Consider the following 17,454-nt stretch of genomic DNA (forward strand, 5'->3'; position numbering starts at 1 on the left):
GTGTTAAATGTACTTTCCTCCCAAATTAACAAAGAAGTAAATATAAAAGGTCACCCAGAAAGAATAGGTGTTATATTACTCTTATTAAAAATTCCTTTTCCACTGAAATTATTACCAAATATATATTGCCAAGAGTCCCTCAACATTAAACTATACATATATATATGTATTTTTTAAATTGAGATATAAATGACATATAACATTTCAGATGTATAGCATAATGATTTAATACCTGTATATATTGTTAAATGATTGTCATTAGTCTAGTTAACTTCTATCACCACACAGTTATAATTTTTTAATAAAAAAGTAATACTTCAGAGTAATAATGTACATTTCACATGTAGGTTATGCTCTTGCTCAGTCATATTCAACTCTGTGACCCTTGGACTGTAGCCCATAAGGCTCCTCTGTCCATGGGATTTTCCCAGACAAGAATACTGGAGTGGGTTGCCATTTCCTCCTCCAAGGGATCTTCCTGACCCAAGGATTGAACCCGAGTTTCCTGTGTCTCCTACATTGCAGGTGGATTCTTTATCTGCTGAGCCAAATGTACATAGTTTTGAGGTAGAAATAGCTATTTTAAATGATTAATCCTGTTTCATTTCCTAATATTAGAAAAAGAGCACAAAGAATCTTTAGATACACTATTGGAATCTAGTTGGGCTTGTGCTCCACTTTTAAAAAGTGATATTGCCATCAAAGTTTCTCTTTTTATGTTGGTGTTTTGATTTAAAGTGCTATATGTTTAATTTAAAAAGTACAGAAATAGTCCAATAGTGTTTTCTTCTGACTCAACATTTTTTCTTGTGTGTTTGCAACATGCAACAGAATTTTATTAACTAAAACTTGAGATAGTGTTGGCAATTACAGTGAGGCAATTGCAGTGATTCCCCTGATCAAAGCAATGGAAAAGGGTGAAGAATGCTGCTTCCTAGGGGAGCTATACATAATGAAAATATTACATATTGAGGACATTTGGTCACAGTAAGAAGAATGTAGAGAAAAAAATGAAACAAACTAATGAGTACAGTGTGGATGGAAGAGAGGATAAGAAATTTTAATAGAGGAAATTTAGAAGAGAAACAAAGTGTTTTTTGGTTTTTTTGTTTTTTGTTTTTTCTTCTTTTAACAAGAACGAGAAGCATAAGGTTTTGACAAGGTGAATTGCTTAGCATGCAACACCTCAATTTTATTTTTTGTTGTTTACTTTGTTTCTATAAATCAATATTCAATAAAGCTTTAATAAAGTCTTTAAACAGATGACTGAATGTGAAACTATGATTCTTTCTGACCCTATGTGTGATTTAATTATGTATGAATTGTATTCATTTATATTGTTTCACCCTCATTATATTTTTATACAAAAGGTCGAGTCAGAAACTGCAAAACTGTGAACAGATATAATTTTTTGTCATTTATAAATCTTTTGGAGAAATCCTTCTCACTTAGTAGATGTTGTTTTTTTTTTTAAAGTTGGTTTTTTAAGTAGTTCTTTTAAAGTATGCAACTACAGGGAACAACAACAGAAGCAAGGAGATGGGAAAGGGGATGCAGCTTTTCTGGTAGCAGCTTTAAGAGCGAATAACCTAAAGGAGGGCTTTCTTGGTGGCACAGTGGTAAAGAATCTGCCTGCAAGTTCAATTCCTAGGTCGAGAAGATCCCCTGGAGTGGCACCCACTCCAGCATCCTTGCCTAGAGAATCCCATGGACAGAGGAGCAGGGTGGTGTAAAGTTCATGGGGTCACAAAGAGTCAGACACGACTGAGTGACGGAGCACACAGGAGAAAGCTTCAGATTTGTTGTGATAAATTGAAAAAAGATGCTCTAGTTAAATCAGTGGCTATAATCATAAACCTTGAGCACTAGTGTAACACGTTTAATGTCCTTTGCAATTTTCTCATGCTACTTCACTAAAATATCTCTTAAACATATCCACGTGCATGTATGTTAACTAAATAACTACAAGGATTTTTTTTTTTCTGGAATGTCTCACTTTTTTGTTAGTAAGACACTGCTCATACATTTTAAAAAATGATATAGCTGTTAACAAACTTTCCCCAAGCATATTACTTATAACTATTTAATTATAGCATCTTGCACAAAGTTGACCATTAACCATTTAAACAACAAGAAAAATGTAAACAAGGCAATGAGAAGGAAACAAGAACAAAGCATAGGAAATAGATTTTTTTCTACCTTATTTGGGTATCAGTTGCAAATAAAATTATAATATTTAAGGTGTAACATGATTTGATATATGTATACATTGTGAAAACATTCTTCCGAGAAGAATTAATGATATCATATATTTAATTATATCATATATTTACCTTCTGTGTGTGTGTGTGTGTGTGAAAACGTTTAAGTTATTCTGTCTTAGGAAATTTCATTTATACACTACAGTGTCATTTACTGTCATCACAATGTTATATATTAGATCTCCAGATCTTATTCATTTTATACTTGAAAATTGGTGCCCTTTTATCAACTTATTTCTTCCATCCCCCAAGCCCTGGCAACCATCTTTTAGCTCTATTTTTATGAGTTTTACCTTTTAAATTATAGATATAAGCATAGTAATAGATATATTCCATTTATAAGTGATATCATGCAATATTTGTCTTTCTCTGTCTCACTTATTTCCCTTGGCCTTCAAGGTCCTCATGTTGTTCCAAGTGGCAATATTTCCTTTTCTTCTCATGACAATAAAGTAGTTCATATATTTTGAATATTAAATTCTTATCAGATACATGGTTTGAAATACTTTCTCCCGTTCCACGGATTGCCTTTTCAGTTTGTTGGTGGGTTTTTTTTTTTTTTTCCTGTTTATTTGTTTGGCTTTTAAAAAATTGTTTGTTTTCTGCTGTGCAGAATCTTTTTAGTTTGATGTAATTCCACTCATTTGTTTTTGATTTTGGTGTCTTTGCTTTTGGATTCAAATCTAAAAACCCATTGCCAAGATCAATGTCAAGGAGTTTAGCCACCAAGTTTTGTTCTAGGAGTTTTATGGTTTCAGGACTTATGTTTAAGTCTTTAATCCATTTTGAGTAGATTTTTTTTACTATCAAGTAAGTTTTCAGGACACAAAAACAATATAGAAAAATAGTTGAGTTTCTATACACTAACAATGAACTCTCAAGAAAAGGAATTTCAGAAAATAATCCAATTTATGGCATTGAAAAGAATAAAATACTTGGATATAAGTTTATCCAAGGAGTTGAAAGATATATACACTGAAAACTATGAGACACTGATGAAATAAATCAAAGAAGATACAAATAAATGAAAAAATATTAATTACTCATGCATTTGAATAATAAATGTTATTTGAATAATAAATGTTGTTAAAATATCTGTATTGCACAAAACAATCTATAGATTTAATACAATCATAATCAAAATTTCAGTGCCAATTTTTACAGAAATAGAAACAACAATCCTAAAATTTTATGCAACCAAAAAGACTCCAAATAGCCAAAGCAATCTTGAGAAAGAAAAACAAAGCTGGTGTCATTATGCTTCTTATATTTAGACTATATTGCAAAGCTATATTAATCAAAAGAATACAATATTGGCATAAAAGCAGACACATAGTTTTACCAAACCAAGCATGTCTGCTTGCTGGACATGTGGCAAAGCCATCCTATGGATGCTGGATTTTGGTAAAGGAAAGTACAATGTTTATTGCAGAGTACCAATCAAGGAGAATGGGTAGCCAGGACTCAAGAGACCTGAAATCCCCAATATCTTTTAAAAAGGAGTTTGTAAAGACAATGTGAGGGAGAAGGTTGCTGGGTTCCTGATAAGCTCATGCACACTTCTCTGATTGGTTGATGGAGAGGTAACATGGAGGTATTTCAGGAATCTCAATTATCAGTTATCTGGCTCCAACCACTTTGGGGTCTACTTACTCTTTGTCATCATGCAGTTAACTTCTTTACCTGGTGGAGCATTTAGTATGTGAGAAACAGGTCAAAGATACAGCTCAGAATATTATCTATAGCCCTTGAGGAGGAACTAAAGGTCTTTCATTTTGTTTTGTGGTTAAAATGTTATTATTTGATCTTGCTTGACTACTTTCTTTGTTTTTGAATTTTCCTTTAAAAATTGATTTTTTGGATTTAAAATATGACTTCTTTGATTAAATTTGATCTTTGGAACGTGGGGAAGGCCTAGAAGCTTTTTTTTTTTTTACAAACAAGAGGCAAGGGACTGTTTCAGCAGGTCCAGTGGAACAGGATTTTGTTGTTGTTCAATTGCTCAGTCGTGTCTGACTCTTTTCAACCCCGTGAACTGCAGCATACCAGGCTTCCCTGTCCTTTACCATCTCCCAGAGCTTGCTCAAACTCATCTCCACTGAGTCAGTGATGCCATCCAACCATCTCATCTTCTGTCATCTCCTTCTCTTCCTGCCTTCAATCTTTCCCAGCATCAGGGTTTTTTCCAATGAGTCAGTTCTTCACATCAGGTGGCTAAAGTATTGGAGTTTCAGCTTCAGCATCAGTCCTTCCAATGAATATTCAGGCATGATTTCCTTTAGGATTGACTGGTTTGATCTCGCTGTTGTCCAAGGGGCACTTTCAAGAGTCTTCTCCAGCACCATTTGGAGAATGGAGCAGAATAGAGAGCCCAGAAATAAACCCAAGGTAATATGTTCAACTAATCTTTGATAAGGACACCAAGGATATGCAATGGAGAAAGAATAGTCTTTTCAATAATGGTATTGGAAAAACTGGAGAACCACATGCGAAACAGTGAAGCTCGAGCCTTATAAGTGTAGTTCAGTCACTCAGTCATGTTGACTCTTAGTGACCCCATGGACTGCAGCACCCCAGGCTTTCCTGTCCATCATCAGCTCCTAGAGCTTGCTCAGACTCATGTCCACCAAGTTGGTGATGCCATTCAACCATATTATAACATACATAAAAATAAAAATAGAAAAAAAAATAAAAATAGAAATGTATTTCTCTCCTAGTTTAGAAGACATTTATTATCATCATGAATAATAATGTTTCTAGATCTATTTATACATATATCAAGAATCTAGTTGTGTGAGTTAGAAGGAAAACATTTTGAGTTCCATTTAGATTCTCTTTATGGCTATACTACCTATATGGACAGATGCTAATTCCATTTTATTCATAATTAATATCCTAGAGAAATCCAAATAATTAAATCAATTGTTTTATGACAAACATCCTTTAATTATTTAGAGTTGTTTTGTCACTTTCTTTTACACTTAGAAACATAATAGCTAAATAATAAATAGTATCTATAATCACACAAAGCAAAACTTCCATAAAAGGCTTAAGTACTGAGTGTACTATCATTTTTGTTATGAGAAAGAAATTGCAGTAATTCTACAGATTAGGCATCATGTGCCTCATGTGAACAATACAAATGTACCAGTAATTTCAGTCACATAACAATAATTCTACACTGTAACTCTGAAATTTTATCCTGCTGAGAAAACTACTTAAAATATGAAGTAATAATTATTAGCAATCTCAAAGTGTTTATGAAAAGAGGCAAATAATAATTTTGTAAAGTACATCACCAGATCTTTGGGGTTGCTTTCCTGCTAATTATTTACAAATGCTATAGACTATTTTATTTCTAAACCACGTTTTCCAATATTGCCTGCTTCTGTGTTCATCTCAATTCAGTTCAGTTCATTCTCTCAGTCGTGTTCAACTCTTTGCGACCCCATGAATTGCAGCACGCCAGGCCTCCCTGTCCATCACCAACTCCCGGAGTTCACTAAAACTCATGTCCATTGAATCAGGGATGCCATCCACCCATCTCCTCCTCTGTCATCCCCTCTCCTCCTGCCCCCAATCCCTCCCAGCATCAGGGTCTTTTCCAATGACTCAACTCTTCGCATTAGATGGCCAAAGTATTGGAGATTCAGCTTTGGCATCAGTCCTTCCAATGAACACCCAGGACTGATCTCCTTCAGAATGGACTGGTTGGATCTCCTTGCAATCCAAGGAACTCTCAAGAGTCTTCTCCAACACCGCAGTTCAAAAGCATCAATTTTTGGTGTTCAGTTTTCTTCATAGTCCAGCTCTCGCGTCCATACATGACCACTGGAGAAACCATAGCCTTGACTAGATGAAACTTTGTTGGCAAAGTAATGTCTCTGCTTTTGAATATGCTATCCAGGTTGGTCATAACTTTCCTGCCAAGGAGTAAGCATCTTTTAATTTCATGGCTGCAATCACCATCTGCAGTGATTTTGGATCCCAGAAAAATAAAGCCTGACACTGCTTCCACCGTTTCCCCATCTATTTGCCATGAAGTGATAGGACCAGATGCCATGATCTTCGTTTTCTGAATGTTGAGCTTTAAGCCAACTTTTTCACTCTCCTCTTTCACTTTCATCAAGAGGCTTTTTAGTTCCTGTTCACTTTCTGCCATAAGGGTGGTGTCATCTGCATATCTGAGGTTATTGATATTTCTTCCAACAATCTTAATTCCAGCTTGTGCTTCTTCCAGGCCAGTGTTTCTCATGATGAACTCTGCATATAAGTTAAATAATCAGAGTGACAATATACAGCCTTCATGTACTCCTTTTCCTATTTTGAACCAGTCGTTGTTCCATGTCTAGTTCTAACTGTTGCTTTCTGACCTGCATATAGGTTTCTCAAGAGGCAGGTCAGGTGGTCTGGTATTCCCATCTTTTTCAGAATTTTCCGCAGTTTATTGTGACCCACACAATCAAAGGCTTTGGCATAGTCAATAAAGCAGAAATAGATGTTTTTCTGGAACTGTCTTGCTTTTTTGATGATCCAGCAGATGTTGGCAATTTGGTCTCTGGTTCCTCTGCCTTTTCTAAAACCAGCTTGAACATCTGGAAGTTCACAGTTCATGTATTGCTGAAGCCTGGCTTGGAGAATTTTGAGCATTATTTTACTAGCATGTGAGATGAGTGCAATTATGCAGTAGTTTGAGCATTTTTTGGCATTGCCTTTCTTTGGGATTGAAATGAAAACGCCTTTTCCAGTCCTGTGGCCACTGCTGAGTTTTCCAAAGTTGCTAGCATATTGAGTGCAATGCTTTCACAGCATCATCCTTCAGGATTTGAAATAGTTCCACTGGAATTCCATCACCTCCACTAGCTTTGTTTGTAGTGATGCTTTCTAAGGCCCGCTTGACTTCACATTCCAGGATGTCTGGCTCTAGGTGAGTGATCACACCATCGTGATTATCCGGGTCGTGAAGATCTTTTTTGTACAGTTCTTCTGTGTATTCTTGCCATCTCTTCTTAATATCTTCTGCTTCTGTTAGGTCTCTACCATTTCTTTCCTTTATTGAGCCCACCTTTGCATGAAATGTTCCCTTGGTGTCTCCAATTTTCCTGAAGAGATCTCCAGTCCTTCCCATTCTTTTGTTTTCCTCAATTTCTTTGCATTGATCTCTGAGGAAGGCTTTCTTATCTCTCACTGGTATTGTTTGGAACTCTGCATTCAGATGCATGTATCTTTCCTTTTCTCCTTTGCTTTTCACTTCTCTTCTTTTCCCAGCTGTTTGTAAGGCCTCCCCAGACAACCATTTTGCTTTTTTGCATGTCTTTCCCATGGAAAAGAAATGGAAAAGCTTCTATGCAAGACTAACATTATGTTAGAGACTAATTTACAGTTTGCTTTTGGCACTGTTTCCTCAGTCTGCTGTGTTGGAAAGAACATGGACTTTGAAGTCGTGTTGTTTTCGGTCTGAAGTCTGTCACCTGGGCTGTGTGGGATGCTTGAGAATATAGCATCTCAGATTTAGTTTCTTCATGTGTAAAATGAAGATAATAATACACATTTTACAAGGTTCCTGTAAGGGTTGAATGAGGTAATAAATATGTGAAAAGTGCTAGCACAGTCATATAGAGTACATTAATGGATAAATGTTAGCTGTTTCACTCTCTATCTTTTCTAGATACATTAGCCAGATCCTACAGACTTCTCAGTCATCTTTTTCCAAGTCCATTCTTTATATTTCCCTATTGAATAAATTAGGCTTATTTAAGACTTGACTAGCAATTCTATTCTTTCTGACACCAAGTAAGAGGTGTGTTTTCTAACACCAGTTCTCTGATTCTCTGACATCATCTAGATATCTATAAATCAATTCATTTCTGACACTAACTGCCTAGCATTAGTGTAGAGCCTACAAGCTAAAGGGGTCAGTGCCGCAAAACTGCTTTCACTTTAGACATCAGTCACAATTCCCAGTTGTCATTCTAACAAACCAACTACAAATTTGGGAGTTCCCATGGCTTGGCAGTTCCTCCCATTTGATAATTTTGATAATTTGCTAAAAGGACTCACAGAACTTGAGAAAACACTTTTTCTTAGGCTTCCCAGTTTGTTATAAAGGATACAGCTCAGAAAAGCTATGGAAGAAAAGCTATGACCAACCTAAGCAGCATATTAAAAAGCAGAGACACTACTTTGCCGCAAAGGTCCATCTAGCCAAAGTTACGGTTTTTCCAGTAGTCATGTATGAATATGAGAGCTGGACGATAAAGAAAGCTGAGCACTGAAGAATTGATGCTTTTGAACTGTGGTGTTTGAGAAGATTCTTGAGAGTCCCTTGGAATGCAAGATCAAACCAGTGAATCCTAAAGGAAATCATGCCTGAGTATTCACTGAAGGACTGATACTGAAGCTAAAACTCCAATACTTTGGCCACCTATAGAAAGAGCTGACACATTGGAAAAGATCCTGATGCTGGGAAAGATTGAAGGTGAGAGGAGAGGGGATGACAGAGGATAAGATAGTTGGATGGCATCACCAATGCGATGAACATGAGTTTGAGTAAGCTCTGGGAGTTGGTGGTGGGCAGGAAAGCCTGGCGTGCTGCAGTCCATGGGGTTGCAAAGAGTCAGACACGACAGTGACTGAACAGCAAGAATGATGTTAAGGAAACTGAACTTCAAAAAGATGAATGAAAGTAACCTGTTTATGTCCATTGAGAGACACTGAACATATTTGAACCTAGGCTAATTTACCTTTAAGACAGCCATTTAGATCTGACCACGTGATACACTGAAGCTTTATGTAACTAAACAGATATATGTTCAAAATACCCTTGTTTTATTTTTATCAACCATGCCCAAACTTATAAGATTCTTAGATAATGTTGGGTGAGCGATGATATAATAAGATATTTTTTAAAATGAATAAAAATGACTCCTATTAACATGGAATTTATAGTATCAGTGTAAAGATAATATTGTAATATAGGTAAGTATACACAATTTAATATAATCAATGTGCAGATTCTTAGAAGGCAATAACTAATTGCTGTAAATTGATGGGATATATATCTATATAAAATCTTTGTCCTTCATTCCTGGGACCAACCTCCTAAAAGTTTTAGAATTTCCTGAGTAAAAGGATCACCCTTTATTACTTATAAAAAGCTCTTTCCAACCATCCTGAATTCATTCTAGTAAGGTGAATCTTGGCTGATCCCTAGATATCTTCAGGATGTGAGCTGGTCTCCAAAAAGACCCCGCCATTGTTGGAAGATTGGAACTTCTGGTCCCACTCCTTGACTTTCATGGAGAAAAGAAAGATAATAAATCCAAAACAGTGTTCAAACACCAATGCAATTAATTTAATCATTTTGGGGGGGGTTCCTAATCAATAATCCTTGTCACTAGATATAAAACTAGGTGGGGCTTCTCAGGTGGTGCTGGTGGTGAAGAACCTTTCTGCCAATGCAGGAGGTATAAGCAATATATGGGTTTGATTCCTGGGTCAGGAAGATCCCCTGGAGGAGGTCTTGGGTAACCCACTCCAGTATTCTTGCCTGGGGAATTTCAAGGACAGAGGAGCCTAGTGCGCAACAGTCCACAGGTCAGAAAAGAGCTGGACATGACTGAAGTGACTGAGCATGCAAATATAATACTAGGTACTCGATAGATTCAGCAGGGTGATGCAATGACTGGGAATTTGCAACTTTCTTTATAATAAAGCTAACACAGGAAGCAAATGCAATGGATAATAACATTGTATTATTCACAGGAGGAGAGATGCTTCACTTACTGTTGACCAAGGGTAGACTTTCTCGAGGTAAAAAATCTAAAACATGAGACTTAGAAATAGTAAAAGAAAGGATAAAAGGAAAGAATAAAGAAAAGAACGAATTTGGAAGAAAAAACATCAGAGGTTTGTTGTCCAGAAGGGTTTGTCATACAGAAGCAGGAAGAAAACCTGTATTTTTGAAGCACAGTGTTCAAGATGAGAGTAGATGGGTATATGGCCAGACCCAGAAATTGTAGGACCTGGTAGGCCTGGTTAACAAGCAGGGGTGAGTCAATAGAATGTTCTAAGAAGGCGAATAAAGGAGCTGATTTCTCTTTTAAAAGAATATCTGGCCAATCTCAGAAGGTAGAGAGGGTCAAAAGAAGAAGCATGTTGGCCTGGTTGAAGACTGTTGCAGGACATTTGTGGTGGCTCAGATGGTGAAGAATCCGCTTGCCAATGCAAGAGACCAGGATTCGACCTCTGGGTTGGGAAGATCCACTGGAGAAAGGAATGGTTACCTCCTCTAGTATTCCTGGCATGGCAGACAAGCCTGGTGGGCTATAGTTCATGGGGTCACAAATAGTTGGACATGACTGAGCAATTAACACACACACACAAAAGGTAACACTGGTGGTAGTGAAGACTGAGAGAAATGTACAAACTCCTAATGTATTTTGAAGGTAGAATAAATTTAAGTAACCATCTTTTATAATCACAGACAACATTTTTGAACAAATAGCTGTCATTAATGACCTCTAATATTTAACCATCCTCACACATGCCAAAACCCTGTAAACCAGACTATAAATACTTCACAGAAAGTACTTTCATTATAATCATTATGATATTGAATTTGTCAAAAACAGTATATATTTCCAGTATTAATTCCTGACTTGCTAGGATTTGGCACATTTGATTACTTCCTGCTCTTAGAAACATATGACTACTTTAATTTTTGTAACACAACTCTCTGGATCCACATATATCTATGCTAGTTTGTGTTTATTTCTTTTAGGAACTTTTATTTTCCTCAAACTCTGTGATTATATTTAAGAGTAAATTCAAATTTGACATTCTCTATGCCTTTACTATGGGATTCCCAGGTGGTGCAGTGGTAGAGAATCAACCTGCCTGTATAGGAGACACATGAGACACAGGTTCGATCCCTGGGTCTGGAAGATCCTCTGGAGTAAGAAATGCAACCCACTGCAGTATTCTTGGGTAATATATAAAACTTATTGGAGTATTCAAACTCCAATATACAGAGGAGTTTGGCAGGCTACAGCCCATGGAGACACAGAGTTGGACACAACTAAGCAACTGAACACCCACAGACACACAATGCCTTTGTTAATACTTACCTTGAGATATCTTAACAACACTGTATCCTGCAGTCACTGCTCCATTCTGAAGTTTAGATCCATGGGCTTCCCAGTTGGCTCAGTGGATAAAGAATGCAGGAGATGCAAGAGGCGTGGGTTTGATCCCTGAGTCAGGAAGATCCCCTGGAGGAGGAAATAACTGCCCACTCCAGTATTCTTGACTCAGATATCCCATGGACACACCAGCCTGGTGGGCTTCACAAGACTGCATGACTGAGCATGCACACACATTCCTCTTGGTAATATGAGGCATGCATTTCTGGGCATAAAATAGCCAAAATACTCCACAAACCGTTTCAATGTCAACAACTGAAAATGCTAGGAAATATTATTAAAATATTCTGAAAGCATTAAAGTGGTTGTTAAAAATTCCATGCCAAATTTATGTGAATATAGTACAGTGAGACTACATTTGTCCTGGGGGCATTTGCTGATACGAGCAAATTTGAACTTCAGTTTTGATGGCATCTTGGGGCAAGAGGAGTAGAACTCCAAACCCAGGGTGTTTCCTGGGGAAGTGTCTACCAACAGAAGTTGGAACTCAAAAGACTGTTCCACAGAATAGCAAGGAGAGGTAAGAAAACCTTCTTACATGAACAATGCAAAGATACTGAGGAAAACATTAGAATAGGAAAGACTAGAGATCTCTTCAAGAAAACTGGAGATATCAAGGGAATATTGAAGCAAGGATGGGCACAATAAAGGACAGGAACAATGAGGACCTAACAGAAGCAGAAGCTATTAAGAAGAGGTGGCAAGAATGCACAGAACTATACAAAAAATCCTAATGACCAGGTTAACCACCATAGTGTGGTCACTCACCTAGAGTCAAGACATCCTGGAGTGTGAAGTTAAGTGGGCCTTAGGAAGCATTACTGCGAACAAAGCTAGTGGAGGTGATGTAATTGCAGCTGAGTAGTTTCAAATCCTAAAAGATGATGCTGTTAAAGTGCTGTACTCAGTATGCCAGCAAATTTGGAAAACTCAGCAGTGGCCACAAAACTGGAAAACATCAATTTTCATTCCAGTCCCAGAGAAGGGACACACCAAAGATTGCTCAAACTACCCTACAATTGTGCTCATTTCACATGTAGCAGAGTAATGCTCAAAATCCTTCAATCTAGGTTTCAGCAGTAAGTGAACTGAGAACTTCCAGATGTACAAACTGGATATCAAAGAGAAGAACTGGAGATCAAATTGCCAATATTTGCTGGATGATAAGAAAGCAAGGGAGTTCCAGAACATCTGCTTCATTGACTGAAGTAAAACCTTTGTGTGGATCACAACCAACTGTGGAAAATTCTTAGAGAGATGGGAATACCAGACCACTTTACCTATCTCCTGAGAAATGTGTATGCAGGTCAAGAAGCAACAGTTAGAACTTAACATGGAACAACAGACTGGTTCAAAACTGAGAAAGGAGTATGACAAGGCTGTATATTGCCACCCTGCTTATTTAACTTATATGCAGAGTACACCATGTGAAGTACCAGACTGGATGAATCACAAACTGGAATCAAGATTACTGGGAGAAATATCAACAACCTCAGACATGCAGAAGATACCACTCTAATGCAGAAAGTGAAGAGGAACTAAAGAGCCTGTTGATGAGGATGAAAGAGGAGAATGAAAAAGCTGTCTTCAAATTCAACATTGAAAAAGTAAGATCATGGCATCTGGTTCTATCACTACATGGCAAACAAAAGAGGAAAAAATGGAAGCAGTGACAGATTTTATTTTCTTGGGCTCCAAAATCACTGTAGATGATGACAGCAGCTATGAAATGGCTTTTAAGACACTTGCACCTTGAAAGGAAAGCTATGACAAACATAGATGGTGGTTTAAAAAGCAGAAAGATGACTTTACTGACAAAGATTCACACTGTCAAAACTATGGTTTTTCCAGTAGTCATGTATAGATGTGAGAGTTGGACCAATAAGGATGAGAGCCAAAAAATTGATGCTTTGAAATCGTGGTGCTGGAGAAGACTTCTGAGAATTCCTTGTATAGTAAGGAGGTCAAATCAGTCAACCCAAAGGAAATCAACCCTAAATATTCATTGGAAGGACTGATGCTGAAGCTGATGCTCCAGTACTTTGTCTACTTAATGGGAAGAACCGACCCATTGAAAAAGACCCTGATGCTGGGAAAGATAGAAGGCAAAAGGAGAAGGAGGTGGCAAAGGATGAAATGGTCAGATAGCAACTCCAAATCAATGGACATGAATTTGAGCAAACTCTAGGGGATAGTGGAAGACAGAGGAGCTTGACATGTTATAGTCCATGGGGTCACAAAGAGTGTCACACAGCTTAGTCACTGAACAACAACGAGATATTGATGCTAAGAGCTGCCTGTGGACATGGATCTCTGGAGGAGGAAGTCATCATCTTTGGCATGAAATATTCTCATAAATATTTTTAAAGGACAATGAGTGGCACAGAGTTAAAATTAACAAAGAATACACAGAAACAAGGTGCCCTGAGAGAAAGTTAAGAGAAAATCTGTCTCAACACTGTAATTAGAAATATCAGACAGTTTAAAACAATTACTTAGTTTTAAATAAAACAAAGTAATAAAAGGCAAGTCTTACTACCTTTGCAGGTCATGAAAATGTACTAAAACATTGGTATAAAAGTATACCAAAGAACATATTGATAATTAGTTATTAATAACTAATAACTGATGTAATAACATGATGGATGAATTTAGCCGATTAAGCAGAGCCAAAAAAAAAAAAATAATCAGTAACTGAATTAGCTCAGAGAATTTATTCATAATGCAATGCAGAAACCTCAAATGGAGCATTTGGAATTGAGATTGAGAGACATGGAAGACAGAATAAAAATGATCTTCAAGAAGAGTACAAAGAAAAACATACAGGGGTTATTTGAAGAGCTTACAATGAGAATTTTCCAAAACTTTCCTAGATGAAAGTCATCAAACATAAATCAAGAGATTTACGAAGCCCAATATATCCAAACTAAACATAGAAAGGAGCCTATACCTAGAAACATTTTACTGAAGCTTTAGAACATCAAAAACAAAAAAGATTGGCAAAGTAGCTGGAGGAAAAAAAAGGCATTCATTTCTCTTCATTTCATTCATTTCAAAGTGTGAGATGTTGAGCTTACTTCTCTATAGCAATAACGGCCTTCTGAAGACAGTGGAATTATATCCTGATGTGCTGGAAAAAAATTACTGCCAACATGTAATCCAATATACACAAGGAAAATGTCTTTTAAGAATGAAATTAAAAATATATTTTTAGAAAATAAAGATCAGAAAGTTCACTGAAGATAATTCTATATGATATACTTTAGGCAAAAGGAAAGGGATCATAGATTTGGAAGGTCTATAATGGAAGAGGCATTAAGGGCAAATAAGGCTTTCCTGATAGCTCAGTTGGTAAAGAATCCTTCTACAGTGCAGGAGACCCCAGTTGGATTCCTGGGCCGGGAATATCCCCTGGAGAAGGGATGGGCTACCCACTCAAGTATTCCTGGGCTTCCCTTGTGGCTCAGCTGGTAAAGAATCCATGCATTTAGGAGACCGAGGTTCGATCTTTGGGATGGGAAGATCCCCTGGAGAGGGAAAGGCTACCCACTGCAATATTCTGGCCTGGAGAATTCCAAGGACTGTATAGTCCATGGGGTCGCAAAGAGTTGGACAGACTGAGCGACTTTCACTTAACTTACCTTACTATAAGCTAGCGTATATATGGGTAATTTAAAAAATAGTACAGGTTTAAGGTTATGATAATATTCAATAAATGTAAAATCAAGACTCAGTAACATATGTCAGAATCGGATTTAAAGGAGCAACGTGTTCTAAGATTCTTATTTTAAGAGGATGGTAAAGATATTGATATTTTTAGATAACTTAAGTATGTATGTTGCATGCTTTAAGACAATCAACAAAATAATAGAAACTTTTAAAGTCCCGATGAATATCAGAAAAAGGGTTACAATAAAGATATCATCCATTAATATAAAAAAGACAAAGAAAGGACACAAAAAAAGAGAAATTATGACATGAAAAGGAACACTTATACCCAACTATATCAATATACTAAATGAATAAAGCTAAGTGTTCTGGGTAAAATAAAAGTATTGTCAGACTTTTTTGAAAAAAAAAAAGAATATAACTATGTGCTGTTTATTTTTTTTTATATTGAATGATTCATTTTTATTACATATAATGTTAAAGACATGTATATACAGAGGAAATATTAGCAAGCCTATGTGCTGTTTAAAAGAAGTGCTTGATTTTTGCTGCCTGGACATTGAGTGAGAGACTGAAGGTCCCAGACGCTATTGCCCTGCACTTCCGTCTATCACGTAAAGCCTGCCTGACCCACTGCTGTTATGGGTGATGGGAGGATCTGGTGTACCAGGCAGAGCTGGCCAAGCCAGCTGAGTGATAGGATGAAACGGTGGAATCCATGAAGAAAGAAGCAGGATTGGATGTGGAGTTGACAGTTGAATAAAGAAATTTCTCATCTGTTGCATGTGAAAATGCTACTGGAGTTAAGAGAGCTTCCTGGAGAATAATTGGCAGCACTGAAGAGAAAGAAGAAAACAAGAGAGGTGAAGGCAAACTCAAAATGATTTGGGAATAGTGGCAAATAGTTGGGGCTAAACTAATCTGTTGTGACATTCTGGATGTACTGAACAAACCCCTCATTCCAGCAGCTAACACTGGCAAGTCCAAGATTTCCTATTATAAGATGAAAGGGAACTACCTGGAAATGAGAAAAAGGAGGCTACGGAGAATAACTTAGTGGCTTTAAAGCTCCTAGTGATATTGCAGTAACAGAACTTCTACCGACACCTACCATTTGCTTAGGTCTTGCTCTCAATTTCCCTGTATTCTACTGTGAAATTCTTAATTCCCTCAAACCGTGCCTGCAGGTTGGCAAAAGCCGCTTTTGATGATGCAGTTGCAGAACTGGATATGTTGAGTGAATAAAACTATAAAAACTACATTTACCATGCAATTATTATTAAAGATGGAGAAGCCGATGGCACCCCACTCCAGTACTCTTGCCTGGAAAATCCCATGGACAGAGGAGCCTGGTGGGCTGCAGTCCATGGGGTGGTGAAGTCTTACACAACTGAGCGACTTCACTTTCACTTTTCACTTTCATGCATTAGAGAAGGAAATGGCAACCCACTCCAGTGTTCTTGCCTGGAGAATCCCAGGGGTGGGGGAGCCTGGTGGGCTGCCGTCTATGGGGTCACACAGAGTCAGACATGACTGAAGCGACTTAGCAGTAGCAGTACTATGTAATAATCTGGCACTGTGGACTTCAGACATCAGGGTGATGGTGAAGAGCAGAATAAAGAAGTGCTGCAGGATGTGTAAGATGAAAATCAGTAAGACATAAAAGGCAACAAGAGAAATCACCTCTGAACACTCCACACTCCTCATCCCACCCTTCTAGGAAATCCACCAACGGTCACTGAGAACCACCAAATCTGACTTTTTACCTTCAGTCTAAGAATTTAGGCTCCTGCCCTATTTGGTTTGTTGTTGTTATTTTATTTTTTTGTTTTGTTTTTATTTTTTAATATAAATTTATTTGTTTTAATCAGAGGTTAATTACTTTACAATATTGTATTGGTTTTGCCATACATCAACATGAATCTGCCACAGGTATACACGTGTTCCCCATCCTGAACCCCCCTCCCTCCTCCCTCCCTGTACCATCCCTCTGGGTCATCTCAGTACACCAGCCCCAAGCATCCAGTATCATGAATCGAACCTGGACTGGTGATTCGTTTCATATATGATATTATAAACGATTTTCAAAAGTTCTTACAGGCAAGAGTGAATTTCTGTGGATTTCACTGGTCCCAAGCATTAGGTTCTTTAAAACACTAACAAGACTGCATAGGAGCCTTTTCGGCATTACTGTATTGTCTCCTGCCAGATATGGCAACAGTGCCATTAGGAATGAAAGTTACATTTGAAAACCATTTGACTTTCAGCTGATGCAAGCATGTAAGAGACAGGTAAATCACACTGTAGAGATGTGTGTGGTA

General features: G+C 37.4%; 1 protein-coding gene and 1 pseudogene across 1 annotated transcript in view; both read left to right on the plus strand.

Annotated features, from left to right (window-relative positions):
- Window positions 1-17,454, plus strand: part of MDGA2 (MAM domain containing glycosylphosphatidylinositol anchor 2) — a 928,200-nt gene that overhangs the window by 754,817 nt on the left and 155,929 nt on the right. The window lies entirely within an intron of this gene.
- On the plus strand, window positions 3,850-16,789 carry LOC102181305 (annotated as a pseudogene).

The sequence above is a fragment of the Capra hircus genome, chromosome 10, assembly GCF_001704415.2.
Source record: "Capra hircus breed San Clemente chromosome 10, ASM170441v1, whole genome shotgun sequence".
Lineage (NCBI taxonomy): Eukaryota > Metazoa > Chordata > Mammalia > Artiodactyla > Bovidae > Capra > Capra hircus.